The sequence below is a fragment of the Calliphora vicina genome, chromosome 5, assembly GCF_958450345.1.
Source record: "Calliphora vicina chromosome 5, idCalVici1.1, whole genome shotgun sequence".
Classification (NCBI taxonomy): Eukaryota; Metazoa; Arthropoda; class Insecta; order Diptera; family Calliphoridae; genus Calliphora; species Calliphora vicina.
Genome location: NC_088784.1, coordinates 40,309,492 through 40,325,699, shown reverse-complemented (window position 1 = coordinate 40,325,699; position 16,208 = coordinate 40,309,492). Strand labels below are relative to the sequence as shown.

Sequence of the window (16,208 nt, the reverse complement as noted above, 5' to 3'; positions counted from 1 at the left end):
TAGTTCTGAGAAGTAAATGACCTAATTTAGTTGTTGGAGTTGGAGTTTCGAGTTTATACGTCTTGAAGTGAGTAGAATGTATACTCTGAATTTCAGAGAATTCGAAGTTGCTAAAAATCCATATACATATGTACTTCGAAAAAATTTATTTAATTTTAAACGGTTGTTTACAAACTATGTTTATATCAAGATTTTCAATCTTTGCCGGGAAACTGAAGACTAATTTAATTAATCGAGTATGCATCAGTTATTATTATATAATATACTGGTCTTTAGCATTCTACTGCACACTATAAAAATAAGTAATTGGTAACTTCTGTAATTTTATATTTTTTAAATAATAAATACTTTGAAAGTAATCATTACAAAGTTTTAGTTATATTACTATTACTTTTTCTTAATTTTGTAATTGTAATTGACATTTTTCAATTACAATTACATGTAATTGTAATGTAAAATTTTGCAATTACAATTACTTGTAATTGTAATTGAATTTGTAATGTGCTATTGCTCAATTACACATTACAAGTAATTGTAATTGCAAAAATGCAATTACAAGGTAATGGTAATTTACCTGTAATATATTACACAATGTAATCATAACCCCCCAAGCCTGATAAGAACAATGGGCATGGCACCTCCCATACAAAAAAAAAATTCACCTTCGTGAGAAGGGTATATATAAGTTTGTCATTCCGTTTGTAATTTCTACATTTTTCATTTCCGACCCTATAAAGTATATACAGTGGTGGCCACCAATTTAAGACAAATACTTGAATTTTTTTCATCAACTTAATTTTAAGTGCGTTAGAGCCAAAATAAAAGGACCTCTAAGGGTATGCAATTTATTATTAATGTTTCTAGTTTCTCAAAAATGTTTGGAAAAATCGGTAAAACATATATGGAAAAACGTTGACCCACCTCAGCAACATCCGCTGTTAATAACATGATATGTCCGAAACTAATGGAACTAAAAATACGAAATTTGGTCCGAATATTTTATAATAATAAAAATATAATGATATAAATGTGAGAAAATATGTTTATTTAAAAAAAAAAATTTTGGTCAAGTTGTAGAAAAATCTTATGAGTTCGTGGTGAATATGTATGAATTGATACAGTCGAATAAAACACACTTGTGTGTTAAAACAGTCCTCATGCATACATATTTGTGGAAATATTTGAAAAAATAATTGACAATTACATGGAATTAAGCAAACAATGATTGTCTTAATTACCTGGCCACCACTGTATATTCTGGATCCTTATAAATAGCGGAGTCGATTAAGCCATGTCCGTATGTCTGTCTGTTGAAACCAGATATCTTCGGGATTCAAATCTTCAATAATTCTGTCAGACATCGAGAAGTTTGCTATTTAAAATCAGCAAAATCGGTCCACAAATGGCTGAGATATAAGGAACAACCTCGAATCAGGACAACCTCGGTGTTTGACCTATTTTTGACCTATATCTGGATTACTAAGACATTAATACATACAATATGGATATCTAATGACAGATATTTCAAAGACATTTGCAACGACAAATATATGACCATAGTAAGTTGGACCTACAATGAGTCAAAATCGGAAAAAATATTTTTAACCCGAATTTTTTTATTCACAAAAAAAAATTGAAAAAACAAAAAAAAATTTTAAAATTTAAAAAAAAAATTTTAAATTTTTTATTTTGAAGTATAATTTGTGAGGGTATATAAGATTCGGCACAGCCGAATATAGCACTCTTTTATTTTTTTAAACTTTAAAAAATATTTCCGAGTAAAAAAAATCTTAGGCCTGTTTCACGATGTCAAAAGAAAAATGATTAGAACAAATTTGTATGAAAACTATTCGAAAGAGTTTTAAAAACTGAGTGTTTTTCATACAAATTTGTTCGACTCATTTTTCTTTCGACATCGTGGAACAGGCAGCATAAATAAATTGTTTATTAATTATAGAACATTTGGTAATCATTTTGAATTGAAATTGTTAGTATTTAAAAATTTTAATATTTAATTTTCATGTTCTGTAGGAAAAAAAAATTTATTAGAAATAATTGTGTTTTGTTCATGAAAAAGGCGAAAAATAAATTAGAGAAAATTTATTAATGAACTGGTTTTTCAAACCGGTTTAATCATTTAACCTGGTTAATAAAATAGACACACTCGTTTATTTAGTAAGGGTTGGTTTTTGTGTGCAATAATTTAGTTTTTTTTACAAATTTCCTAGTTACACTAGTTCACAAGGTTTTATTCAAGCTGTGAAACATATAGGGGTTTGTGTCAAACTCAAATACATAATATTAAAATTGGAACAAAATATTAAAAATGAACAGTGTAAATTCTGTTTTAATAAATATTTTCTTTAGTAGTTTCCTAGCATATGGACATTTCCATTTCATCGAACGTGACATTTGTAAAGTGTAACTGAAAAATAATTTAGTCTTTTGGTTTTATTCAATGGGGACTAAAAACTAGCAACGCAATTACAAAATTTAAGATTACATGGTCTATATCGTCCCCTTAATAAAAAATAGTGTATAATTTGTTTGCCATTTCGAAATAATTGAGTTTAAAATTTTATTAGAGTGTCCCTTAGAATTGAAGTTTTTAAACGGTACTCGCTGAAAACTTTCGTAATATCCTAAAATACCACCAAATAAAATTTTAGCTTGTTCTAAGAAAGGCAACCCGTGCCGACTTTCGATTTAGTTTTGAGGTGCATTTACAAGGGGAAAAATGCATTTTTTTTCAGTTTTTTCTTAAATTTTTGCCATTACATAATTACTTTTGCAATTTAATTTAAAATGTGTACGTAATTGTCGTTCTAATAAGATATAAAAGATAAAAATTGGTTAAAAAATGTTAAAGTTATTAAAAAATCGCCGGGCCATTAAAGTGTCTCAGGCCACTATAATAAGAAATGTAGGAACTAAATTAACATATTTTGAAGAATATTAAAACAAAAGTTTATTCTTACTTAAAATATATCCATATTTACTTGTATATGTCATAGGATACAGTGAACCTATTCGCAGGTTAAAAAAAATATTTTTTTTAACGGCAGTTTCAAAACTCCAATTTCAAGTTTTTAAAAATGTTGTTAAACAAATTTCAGAATTTTTTGATCATCACATGGGGTGCTGTTATTGTAAATACTAGACTTCATGTTATATTTTTCTTAAGTATCATCAAATTCGGCCCAAAAATATATAACATTTCGCTATCTTTCCATTAGAAATTCCATATATTGAAAAATTTTACCTTTGACGTTCACGATTTAAGGGTTAACGTTTTCCGATTTTAGAAAAACTTTCAGACTATAATTAAAATTGCCTGGACTATAATATTCTGAACAGAGTTTACTTAAAATTAATAACAGTAAGGAAATTGAGCTCATTCGCCAAAATATGGCAAAAAAATTAGTTTTTCTCGAAAATCACAAAATTTATATTGCAGGTACGGAACAACTTTTTATCACATTTTTTATACCCTACACCACCATAGTGGGGAGGGTATTATGCGTTTGTGCAGATGTTTGTAACGCCCAAAAATATTAGTCTAACACCCACCTTAAAGTATACCGATCGACTTAGAATCACTTTCTGAGTCGATTAAGCGATGTCCGTCCGTCCGTCTGGTCGGCTGGCTGGCAGGCTGGCTGTCCATGTAAACCTTGTGCGCAGAGTACAGGTCGCAATTTAGAAGATATTTCGACCAAATTTGGTACATATTATTTTTTCGGCTCAAGGACCAAGCCTATTGAAACTGGCTGAAATCGGTCCACTATTGCACCTAGCCCCCATACAAATGTCCTCCCGAAATTGGACTTTATCGGTCATAAATGTTTAATTTATGAATGTATCTCCACAAATTCCGCTCCAAATAAGTTTTATATACACAAAATTCATGTCACCAAATTTTGTTACGATCGGTCCATAATTAGTCATAGCTCCCATATAGACCCGCTTCCGAAAATCACTTTAACGTGCATAAATCGCTTAAAAATGTTGGTAAACACACAAAATTCAACATAGTTAACTTTAATATAGACATAAATCACACGACCTAATTTCATGGTGATCGGTCCATAATTGGTCATAGCCCCCATATAACCCCACTTCCGAAAATCACTCAAAAATATAAATTATTGAAATTTTAAAAGAAAAATTGTTTTTGCTCTTTTACTTAGTGTAGGGTATTATATGGTCGGGCTTGACCGACCATACTTTCTTACTTGTTTTATTCTCTATATGTTGTAAATAAATCCCCAAATTAAAAACATGAAATTGGAGTTTTGAAACTGCCGTTAAAAAATATTTTTTTTGGTTATACCAGCGAATAGATTAACTGTATCCTATGAAGATAAAAACTCATATACAAGTAAATATGGATATATTTTAAGTAAGAATAAACTTTTGTTTTAATATTTCTCAAAATATGTTAATTTAGTTCCTACATTTCTTGTTCTAGTGACCTGAGACACATTAATGGCCTGCCGATTTTTTAATAACTTTAACAGTTTTTAACCAATTTTTGTCTTTTATATCTTATTAGAACGACAATTACGTACGTACATATTTCGATTCTTTAAAATTAAATTGCAAAAGTAATTATTTAATGCCAACAATTTAAAAAAAAAACTGAAAAAATGCATTTTTTCCCCTTGTAAATGCATCTCATAACTAAATCGAAAGTCGGCACGGGTTGTTCTTAGAGCAAGCTAAAAAATTTTTTTGGTGGTATTTTAGGTCATTACGAAAGTTTTCAGCGGGTACCGTTTCAACATTCCAAAAAAAATAATTCTAAGGGACACTCTAGTGACATCTTGACAAGCTCTTCCGAAAAATCTGAACAAAATCTCAAAAATACTTTACCCTATAAGCTTTTAAATTCCATATGCGCAATTCCACGTGAATCGCTACCACGACTGAAAACACAAAAACACTTGAAACTTTTTTTCAAGATGATTTGAATAGAAGAAAATAATAAAATGTAACTATGTTACATATTACAACATTTTAAATACAAAAATGATAGTTTAAACTGGTTATATTTAATTTTTTAATGTTTTAGGTATGTTTTAGGCTAAAATTGCGGCGAAAACTAGGCTCACAATTAGCTTGTAGTATGAAATGAATTTGACTCTGATTGTTTTTTTGCTATTGGCAAATTGTTTATTGAAACCGAATGTATACATATTTTCTATTAATTTTTTTACTTTTTGTACACATATATTTACAGAATATATATTGTTTTATTATAAGAGAAAAATCTGTCACATACGTTATGTCACGTACGATATTAAATTTTATTTATTATAAAATCATCCAAAGATTGTTTTTAATTAAATATGACGGATTTTAAAGGAAAAATATTTCGTTTAGTGTAAGAAATTAAAAGAAAACATAACGCCTCTCACGATTCGAATATGTTCGCATATTTCTACATGTACCTCAAAATGAGTTCCGTTTTATATCACGTACGATATACTCTTATTTCGCTCAATATTTTGGACAATAATATTTCGAAAGAACTTTTTATTATTTTAAAATATAGCACCCTCTGAATGGAACATAAAGACCAACTTATTTTTCAGATACTCTTATTTTATGCGTACTCTTTATGCGTACAAATGTCACGTACGATGATATGGAATTGCCCATATGTTTGAAAATAAAAAAAAAAATTGGGACACACTAGCGAATTCACTTAATTTTGAATTAATTCGATAAGAATCAATCGATTTTTATGATCAATATCACATTTTGTTGCTATTATATATGGCTTTGCGATAAATTAATAAACCTGAACAATTTATGCAGTTTTCGATTTTTCATGAGTTTTTTAAAACAAAAAATTAGCTATTTTCAATTAAAAAATATATTTTTTCTTAAATTTGTTATTATAACTCCGTAACTACTAGGGTGGTCGATTCTTCCACAGTCTTTAGAAACCGGTTTTCGGTTTCTTCGAAAAATTGCAATTTAATATAAACCGGTTTCGGTTTTTTAATAATAACCGCTTAACCGGTTTTTATGGAAAAATATTGAAATGCATAGATATAAGAAGGAAAAAAGATTTATTTATTAAAATAATAGTTATTAAAACAAAAACAGTTCATGGAAAAACATAACACAAAAATGAAAACATTTAACAAAAAATGCTTAAAAACTTTTCAATTCTAATTTTGATTATTTCTTTTAACCTTCACAAGGTCTTCGGATCAAATTTGAACCATGCTCAAATTAAAATTGATTTTTTTCTAAAAGGGAGTGGTTGATATTATATGAATTTTATTTAATTGCAAATGTCAACAACTACGTTAGGTTTTTAGAAACATAAATTGGTCAAAAAAAATATCTAAATTTTTTTCTTTTGTTTTTATAAAGCTAGAAATTGAAAATGATCTTTCTCAGTGTAATTGTAGGACATATAGTTAACAAAGCATTGAGTATGTTTTTAAGCTGTCCAGATCGCTTGTAACATTTATACAAAAATTAAAAGTCTTCGAAAATAGTTGGAGTATTTGTTTTAAATGGATTTAAAATATTTCTTAAAATTTTTAATACACGAAAACTCATAAAAACACACTTTTAAAAAAACCATTTATTCGAGGAGAAAAACCCGGTTTCTTCGATATTCGAAATGTTAGCTTTTCAAAAAAACCGAAACCGACTTAATCAAAAAACCGGGTCGATCACCCTAGTAACTACTGAGACGATTAAAACGAAATATGTATATAAAATATATTAAAGTATATGTAAATTTAAATTTTTCTAAGTTTACTTTAATAATATCGGATTAACCGTTTTTGAGTAATCATTATTTATGTGGAGAAATGTCTAAAAATAATTAAACATTTTTTTAAAAAAAAAACTTCTCAGAATTTCAAATTTGTATTTGCACTACTAGTACCACAATACATCAAAATTGTGTAGTGGTTTAAAAAGCTTCTAAAATTTTTTCGATTTTGTTGCCTTGTGTTATTAATGAATTTTCTGTTGAATTTACCTAAATACATAATATTTTGAGTGTACAAATTAAACTAACATTAATTTTTTCATAATTATTTTTTTATTACTTTATTCATTAAAAACATAATAATCTTTTTAAATTTAGAAAATTATAACGATACCATACGAACATTTTTTATAAACAAATGAGGATAGATGAAAAACAAAAACCAATTTTTCTTAAATTGTGATGAATATTTGGGAAACAGCTAATGTTTAATTAACTACCACCAAAAATTTATGCTTCATTCAATGAACAAACAAAAATATACATATATTTTCTTGTAAACTTGTGTATATTGAAATTTAAATTTTGTTTAAGTGTAATAAATAAATGTTTCCCTTTTATTTGTATGCACGTGTTTTTTACTCCTTGCTTTGCTTTCGTTATCCTTAAAAACCATGTGGACGAAATAACAGCAAAAAAGAAAGCTTTTTTTCATACTCGACATACTCGTATATTGAAGCGCATACGCATACACAAGCACAATGAGCTTTTTTCAATATTTTCGTATTTTTTCATTAAATGCTTCGATTCAGAAATGTTTCTGCAAACAAATACATTCACAGATACACTTTTACATGTATTATACACTTTAACGAATACGAATAAAGTTTCACCCTTTGCGGTTCATATAGAAAGAATCAACCATACGGCGAATTTTCACAGCACAATATGAATCAGTTTATAACGGAAAGTTCTAAGCGCCGGTAGTCAACAAAATAACAAACGCAGTGTTTAAATTGTAAAATAATTTTGAAAAAGAAAAATAAAACAACAACAACAACACACAATATAGAAAATATAAAATATTAATAAACATTAGTTCGAAATACATAAATCTGAATAAAAGTATATTGTAAGTGAAGGAATATTAAGTCAGTCAGTCAGTCATTTCTGATTCAGTCTGTGAGTGGTTTGAGTTTTTGTGGAAAAAAAAGTTTAAGTTTGTGTTTTTTTTCTTGATGGAGTACTAAAGAAAACTTAAGGAAAAATATAATCAACATTTTTAAGAATACACCCCGTCATCTATCCAGCCAACCAACTATATATGGGAGCATATAAAACTACCCTTACAACGACTGGAAAAAAAAGTTCAAATTAAAGAAAATTTTCAAACACCAGTGTATGTGTAGTTTCAATTCGATTCTATTCTATTTTAGTGAGAGTGAGTGTTTGTTAAATTTAATATAAAGGTTTTTTTTAATAAAACAAAGAAGAAAATATCCATTTGTATTTATTACCAACAAAACTGTGTACTTTTAAAGTTAATTTTCAATATTTAAAGCAACAACTTTAACTTTAGCATTTCGTTTATAAAATAATCCATATTTTCCAAGTGTGTGGTGGGTGAATTTGTTATAAATTATTGTATAATTTGCAAAATAAATATTTTTGTTAAAAAATTTACATAAACATACACACATACATACATATATTAATGTGTGTGCGTGTGTATGTGTGGCTACTTTGTCTGCGTTTATTTGAATACGGAAAATAATTATACAAGAATTTTTATTATCGCAAACGTCATTAAAAATTTTACTAGTTTTTTTTTTGTTTAAACAATTTAATTTTATTGTTAATGCAATTTTTAGTTTGTTGCTGTTTTTGCAGTGGTGCTCTCTTTTAGTATATCTTGCTCTCTGTGTATTTATTTATTTATTTTTTGTTAACAACATTTGGTTTTTTTATTTAAACTTTTTAAACAAAAAAGCTAAAAAGAACTAAAAAAAACTTTGTATTTTTTTAAATTTTTTTTTATAAATGAACCTACATACATAAGTAGTATTTAGTTAATGGTCTACTCATGTCTTGTTGTAACATTTTACATTTAACAATAAAATTTATTTAAATGAACTCAAAATTGTGAAATTGCAGCAAAAATATCGCATGCATAAAGACCAAAAACAACAGACCCCCCCTCCCAAAAATAAAAAACCAATCAACGTATTTTCCAATAATTTATTTTGTTTTGCACTTGAAAAATTTATTTGTTACAAAAATAGATAATAAACATTTTGTATGTAAATAAATACTATAAAAATACATTAATTTTCAAAGAAAACTAAAAAAAAACATCTAAAATCTTTATAAAAAATTGAAAATTGCACATTTTCAGCAGAAAGAAAAACACACACTCACACACACACATAAACCTCAAGTTCTCTAAAATTTTCGGCAATTAGGGTGGAGCAGGAGGGTGGTCTATTTACATCATGCTCATCATCATTTATATTCACATTTAAAATATACAAAGTTTGCTCGTAAACTTACAGTTGAAAACGAAAATATTAATGCACATGAAGAAATTTCAATAGTGATTCAACTAGAAATTTATTGATATTTTTGTGGAGTTCAGTATTAAAGGCAAATGGTATTGTAACATTACAAATATTTTAAATTTAAATAGTTTGAGATGTTTCGTTACTTTATAGCGAGGGTTCAAAATTAAAATTAAATTTTTTTATGTAATTTTTTTAAAATACCACAAATAAAACATATGTAAAAAAACATAAATTTCAAAAGTCAAATAAATATTTAAACTGTTGGATATTATATTAATATTACAAAGGTCAACTGCAAAAAAAGGCTTGACGAACCACTATATAGATTTGATGCATCATGGCTACCTAGTACAAAAATTGTCCAATTTTTCAATTCTATGGATGGTTTTTTTTTTTAAGTTTTAAGTAAAATTATAAAAATATAATTAATGATTACTCATAAAGGGTTAGTCCAATGTTATTAAAATAAACTTAGAAAAGTTGAAATTTACATAACCTTTAAAATGTAATAGGAACAAAATGAGATATCGATAATAAAAATCGATGGATTATTTCGAAATGAATCAATCGATTTGTATGATCGATATCTCATTTTGTTCCTATTACATGTGGCTTTGCGATAAAGTAACAAATCTGAACAATTTCTGCCGTTTTCGATTTTTCATGATTTTTTAAAACAAAAAAATTTGCTATTTTCACATACAAAATATATTTTTTGCTTCAATTTGTTATTATAACTCCGAGACTACTGAGCAGATTAAAACGCAATATATAAACGGATTAAAAGTTATGCAAATTTAAATTTTTCTTAGTTCACTTTAATAATATCGCAGTAACCGTTTTTGATAAACGTTTAAACCGTGATTTGGGTCTAATCTATTCGTTTTGAGTGGATCAAGTTATTGTTAACGCCATAGAAGAAATTATTACTTAGTTAAATTTAGTATTATAAAAAAAAATTAAAAAATATATATTTATTCGAATAACCTCCATAAAATTGTTCGGTATTCGAAAATTTTAGTTTTTATAATCTTCGAAAAATGATTCGTAAGAAATTTTTAGATTAATCGATCATTATTTGAAACTAGAATACCCTAATTTTTACACTGTAAACACCAATAATATTCTTAAAGAAGTAAATGGTGTAAAAATCCTGATGATTTCCAGAATGTTCAAGCTGAATAATTACATACACTGTAAAAGTGATTCCAAAGTATATAGCAATTACAAATATTAAACGATTTCGCTTCACTTGAACATTGTATATGTTAGTCAATAAGTCGAAATAATAGATTGCTTAGTATTTGTGAAAATTTAAGATTAAATTTTGAATTTTCGGCTATATTCTTTGCAATATTCTTTAAACTGTAATTGCTAAAGTAGAACGATTAACCGGATTTACTTTAAATTTATTGTTTAATTTACAAGAAGTTAAAGTTCAGCCAAATCTGATCTCATTTGTATATATACAGAATGGAAACATATTTTATTTTCTGAAAATTTTAATCATACCAGCGGTTTAGAAAATGCGATATTGCCCCAAGTATGAATGAAGCCTATTAAAATTGGTTAGAACCGGATATTATTTCACATTATTACAACTGACATATCTGAAAATAGTTAAAATCTCAGAAATATCTTAATTATATAGATATCCGATCGGTCCATATAACCCTACTTCCGAAAATCAATTTAAAAAACATATATCTCAAAACAAATAAGTTTCATATATACAGAAACTTATTGATGATCGGTCCATAATTTGGGGGCATTTACATTATGATTTTAAGTCAAGAGCCATGGGTTTTTTTGTACTGGCAAATTGTGATATTTAATCGAATTAAGAAAAAAACAAGCAAGAGTGCCATATTCGGCTGTGCAGAATTGTATATACCCTTCACCAAATTATACTTCAAAATACAAATTTTTAGGTAAACAAATTTTTTTTTCCAAAATTGTTTTTTTAATTTTTTTTTTAAATTTTAAAAATTTTTTTTATTTTTTTTTTGGTGAAAAAAAAATCCGTGTTAAAAAATTTGTTTTCCGATTTTGATCCATTGTAGGTCCAATTTACTATGGTGTTATATACGTCATTGCAAAGGTCTTTAAAATATCTATCATTATATATATAATGACTCAGTAATCCAGATATTGGTCAAAAATCGAGGTAGTCCTGGTTTTTTCCTCATATCTCAGCCATTTGTGGACCGTTTATGTTGATTTTAAATAGGAAACTTCTCGAAAGCATGTCTGACAGAATTATTGAAGATTTGGATCCCAAAGATATCTGGGGTCTTCAGAAAATTGATTTCAACAGACAGACGGACATGGCTTAATCGACTCTGCTATCTATAAGGATCCAGAATATATGTATATACTTTATAGGGTCGGAAAATTATATTGTGGAAATTACAAACGGAATGACAAACTTATATATACCCTATAGGGAAGGGTATACAAATTCTCCAAGTGTATTTTGTTTAAACAACATGGAGCAGAGATGTAAAAGACTTAAAAATCTGGTACAGAAATCTGAGAGAGAGAGATGACGATGACATGACGGAACTAGTACAATGTACCATGAATGTTGATCTGTGTATATGGCAATATACATAAATATGTATATATGTATGTAAATAAGTATGTATGAATAGTATATAAAGATTTTTGTTCGTGTTGATGTCAAAGAATTTGATAACGATGATGACATTAGGGATGGATATGAAGAGTTGGCGGTGGTGGGGATTATGAAATGGCGCTCCTGCGTATTGACAATAGTTAGTGTTCTTTCTGGCCATACTGCAGTGAGGCTGGCAATGGCATTGGGTCTATTTATGAGAGTTTCCACTTTTCATTTTTCAACATTACGTTCTGCTCCACAAATGCCATTGCGGACCGACACACACACACATTCTTATACATTCTTGTCTATGTTAATGTTTGTGTATGGGTGTGTGTTTGTTATTATTTTTGCTGTAGGTTTTTTTTTGTTTGTGTGGAGCTTACCTTCCTTCCTATTTGGCATGTAAGATTTTGCCATGGCCTTACACTCTCTCTCTTGACTTCAGTGTGATTTTTGTACTTTTGGCAGAAAATCAATTTTTCAAATTTGTGTGTTTGTGTGAAAGTGTGTTTTATGTTTTCCCCAAAAATAATAAAAATAATAAAAAAATATTCACATTCAAAAATTATTATTTATTAAAAATTGCAAATATGAAAATTACAACAATTCATTAGCATTTTTCTTCTTCATTTTCTATGTCACATGTCATTTAAATAATGGGTTTACAGAGAGGGGAATTATGGAAATACTTATTTGAACACACACACATAGTTAAGTTGAACTCGTGTGAATGTTAATGAAAATATAAATGTTCATTTATATTTGGCAAAATTTTAATATTCATAATTTTTTCCTATTCTTTTTATCTTTATTTTAAATCTCAAAATGGTAAAAATCTTCAAATTGATTTGTTTGAAAATTGCTCAGTAAATTTTTCAAACGTATAAACAATAATTTTTGCCATTGCCAAAATATTTTGTGGCAGAATTTATTTTTTTTATTTGCTTTTTGCGTATTTGAGTAATACAAATTGGGAATCTTTACATTTAAAATATACAATTTTAATTAAATTTTTATTGTCTAATGGAGCTCCATTACTTTTATAATAAATTAGGAAACAATCGATTTTGTTTTGCCTATGGGTAATTGTTTAATAAAATTTTACCTCATACAATTATGAAAAGACAGACTCTTAAAGGCATGGAATCTAAAACTATGAGCAGTTGAATAAAAAAAAATTTTAGAATTAATCATAAATTAATCAGACATATATTTTGTTAAACATATATTTTTTTTGGAATTAAAAGATAATAAAAAATGTATGTGAAAGGTTTCATAAAATTTTTTGAATAAAATGAAATTGAAAATTTTACTATTTTTATAAAATCTGCTACCGTTACATTTAAATGGTATATCAATTCCAATAACACAAGGCAACTAAATCCAAAAAAATCCAAAGGCTTTTGAAACCACTACACAATTTTGATGTCATATGGTCCAAATTTTAAATTCTATGGAAAAATTTTTTTTTCTAAAATTGCGAATTTTTGTACATGTTTCCCCACATAATTTATGACAACTCGAAAAGGGTTAGTCCGATATTATTGATTTATATAACCAATTTATATAACCTCTAATCTGTTTATATATTGCGTTTTAATCGGCTCAGTAGTTTCGGAGTTATAATAACAAATTGAAGCAAAAAATATATTTTTTACATGAAAATAATTAATCGATTTTTATGATCGATACCTCATTTAGTTGATATTATATTTGGGTTTGCGATAAAGCAATATAATCAATAATATCGGACTAACCCTTTTTGTGTTATCATAAATTATGTGGAGAAACATCTAAAAAAATTCACAATTTTAGAAAAAAAAATTTTAAAAAAAATCTGTCCATAGAATTAAAAAATTTTACCATTTTAGTACTTAGTAAACCATGATGTATTAAATCTATATAGTGGTTAGTGAAGCTTTTTTTTTTTGTTGTTGACCTGTGTAATTGTCGTTATGAATGACACAATAAAATCTTGAAAAATAGCGGTTTTCAAAAGACATCTATTATTCTCAGTTGTAAAAATAATTAGAACAAATCAAGGCAGCCTTATAAAGTAAAAATCTTTTATCTTTACTTTTTGGAGAATCCAACCCATCGGTCAAAATTTTGCCGACCGCTATCAAAACTTAATTAAAACGATAAAATAAATTTTCAGATGATTTTATCAGAATTAAATTGTAACTCATTTAAAACATGTCTGAATTGCAATATTTTAGCTTTTACTTATTTCAAATAAAATCTCAGTGTCAGTACTTTTCCACAATGACGAGTACGAGTAGAATGAGTATGACTTAAAAATAACAATCGTTGTATTGTGTGTGTGTGTGATTTTGTGTTTGTGTGCTAGTTGTTCATGTGGTGGTAAATAGTAAGAGTGTTATGTAAAAATCAGGCAAACAAATACTGAAAATGTAAAAAGATTCTATTCTAATAAATAGAAATACGAGGTGTGTTTTTTTTTGTACATGCAGCACTTTAAAGGTGTTAAAAGATTTTAAATAAACCTAAAGGTAGGGCCACACATGGCAAATATTTGCTCAAAAAAGCGTAACCATTTTTTTTAGCACAAATTTGTTTGACGTGTTTACTCTTACAATTGTTTTGCAAGATCAAACAGCATAAAATAAAATAAAAATCATCTAAAGTAAAATAAGTTTTCGGAATAAATAAAAGAATTCAAATTTATTTTATTTAGTGGTTACGTCTTTTTCGTCAATTATTTGTCATATGTGACCCTACCTTAAGGTTCATGAAATGTTCCAAAAATATTTTCTGTTGATCAAACAAATCGATCGACAAATAGTTATTGCTAATAGTTAAGTTATGTCTCCAAAAATTAACAAAATAAAAAGTTTTTGATCAATTTATATGAACGTTCGTTCAATTTGGGTCAAAAGAGATTTGTTATCATTGATCTTTAGTGCTCGCCCGTGTACGATGATCGCCTCACCAATGCAGATTTCGAAGAAGTAAGAACCTGTAATGTCATCGGCAAAAATCCGCACCAAAAATTACTTTTTCTGGATGTATTACCGACTGGTCTCTTATGTAGCAATACCGTTCGTTAATATAGTCATTTATCCAAAAATCAAGATCAAGATTTTCAAGACCTAAAATCGAAACCGACAATTATTTTTCGGTTTTATCTTTCAAAATTTATTTTGAAAATTTACAAATGAAAAACAAACATTACAAGACAGTGAATAACAGGTTTTTGATCCTGAAAATTCATTAAATTTCTCTAAAGTCAAATCGATGTAAAAAAAGTATCATTGGATTTCTTTAATTTTGTTTAAATTGTAATCAAAAGTAGTTGTATTTGACAGTAATAATCCTATCTAGTATGTTTGTATATTTTATACAATTTTCAATATTATCAACTGATTTTGTCCCTATAACATCCTAATATTTAATAAATTATCTAAAAACCGAAACCGGGTTTTAATTTTTTTTAATCCTGTTTTATTCTTCGGGTTTTTAGAAACTCTACTAAATAGGATATAATAATATTGATAATACGATTTTATCACAGCTCAATAGTGTAACTTGTCATAGTGATTGGTATCAGTGAGGAAAACAACATGACAGCCACAAATTGTAAATAACAACCAGCAATTATTGGAAATTTTTTATATCCTTCATCGTTTGTAATTTTCACATTTTTCAATTGCGAAAAATTAAGTAAAAAGTATAAACATATATGTATTCTGGATCGTACAGCATTATCGTGCTGTTAAAATCAACTTTCCGAAGCCAATATCATCAAAGAAAATTGGCACACAAACGGTTTTTGTGGTTTACGAAATTCAGTAAACCACATTTTTCCATTGAAATTGACGGCACAGCAGAATATAACACTTTTAATTGATTCAATTCATTAGTTCTAAGTACGCTGAAACTATACTGTAAATTATGACGAAAACCGCAACATTTGTCTCTAGTCGTCATACAAGGTCTCCCTGAGACCTTGCTATTAAGGATTAATTTTTATTTTTGTGCTGTTATTATAAATACTAGACTTCATGTTATACTTTTCTTGAGTTTCATCAAAATCGGACCAAAAATATATAACATTTCGATATATTTCCATGAGAAATTCCAAATATTGAAAAATTTGACTTTTGACCTTCTCGATTTAAGGGTTGACGTTCTCCGATTTTAGTAAAACTTTCAGACTATATTTAAAATTACATGGACTATAATATTCTGAATAGCTTTTACTTAAAAATCATAACAGTAAGGAAATTCGGCTCATTCGCCAAAATATGGCCAAAAAATT

General features: G+C 27.4%; 1 protein-coding gene across 2 annotated transcripts in view; it reads left to right on the top strand.

The window, feature by feature from the left end:
* The first annotated feature begins 7,687 nt into the window (after positions 1–7,687).
* The window catches only part of LOC135961995 (sodium-dependent neutral amino acid transporter B(0)AT3), a 74,409-nt gene continuing 65,888 nt past the window's right edge, over positions 7,688–16,208 (top strand). The window contains exon 1 of one of the 2 annotated variants that reach the window (XM_065513663.1): positions 7,688–8,141. The gene's annotated coding sequence lies outside the window, so the exon portion shown is untranslated. Of the gene's footprint in view, positions 8,184–16,208 lie in introns of both variants that reach the window. The other variant, XM_065513661.1, reaches the window with a different exon arrangement.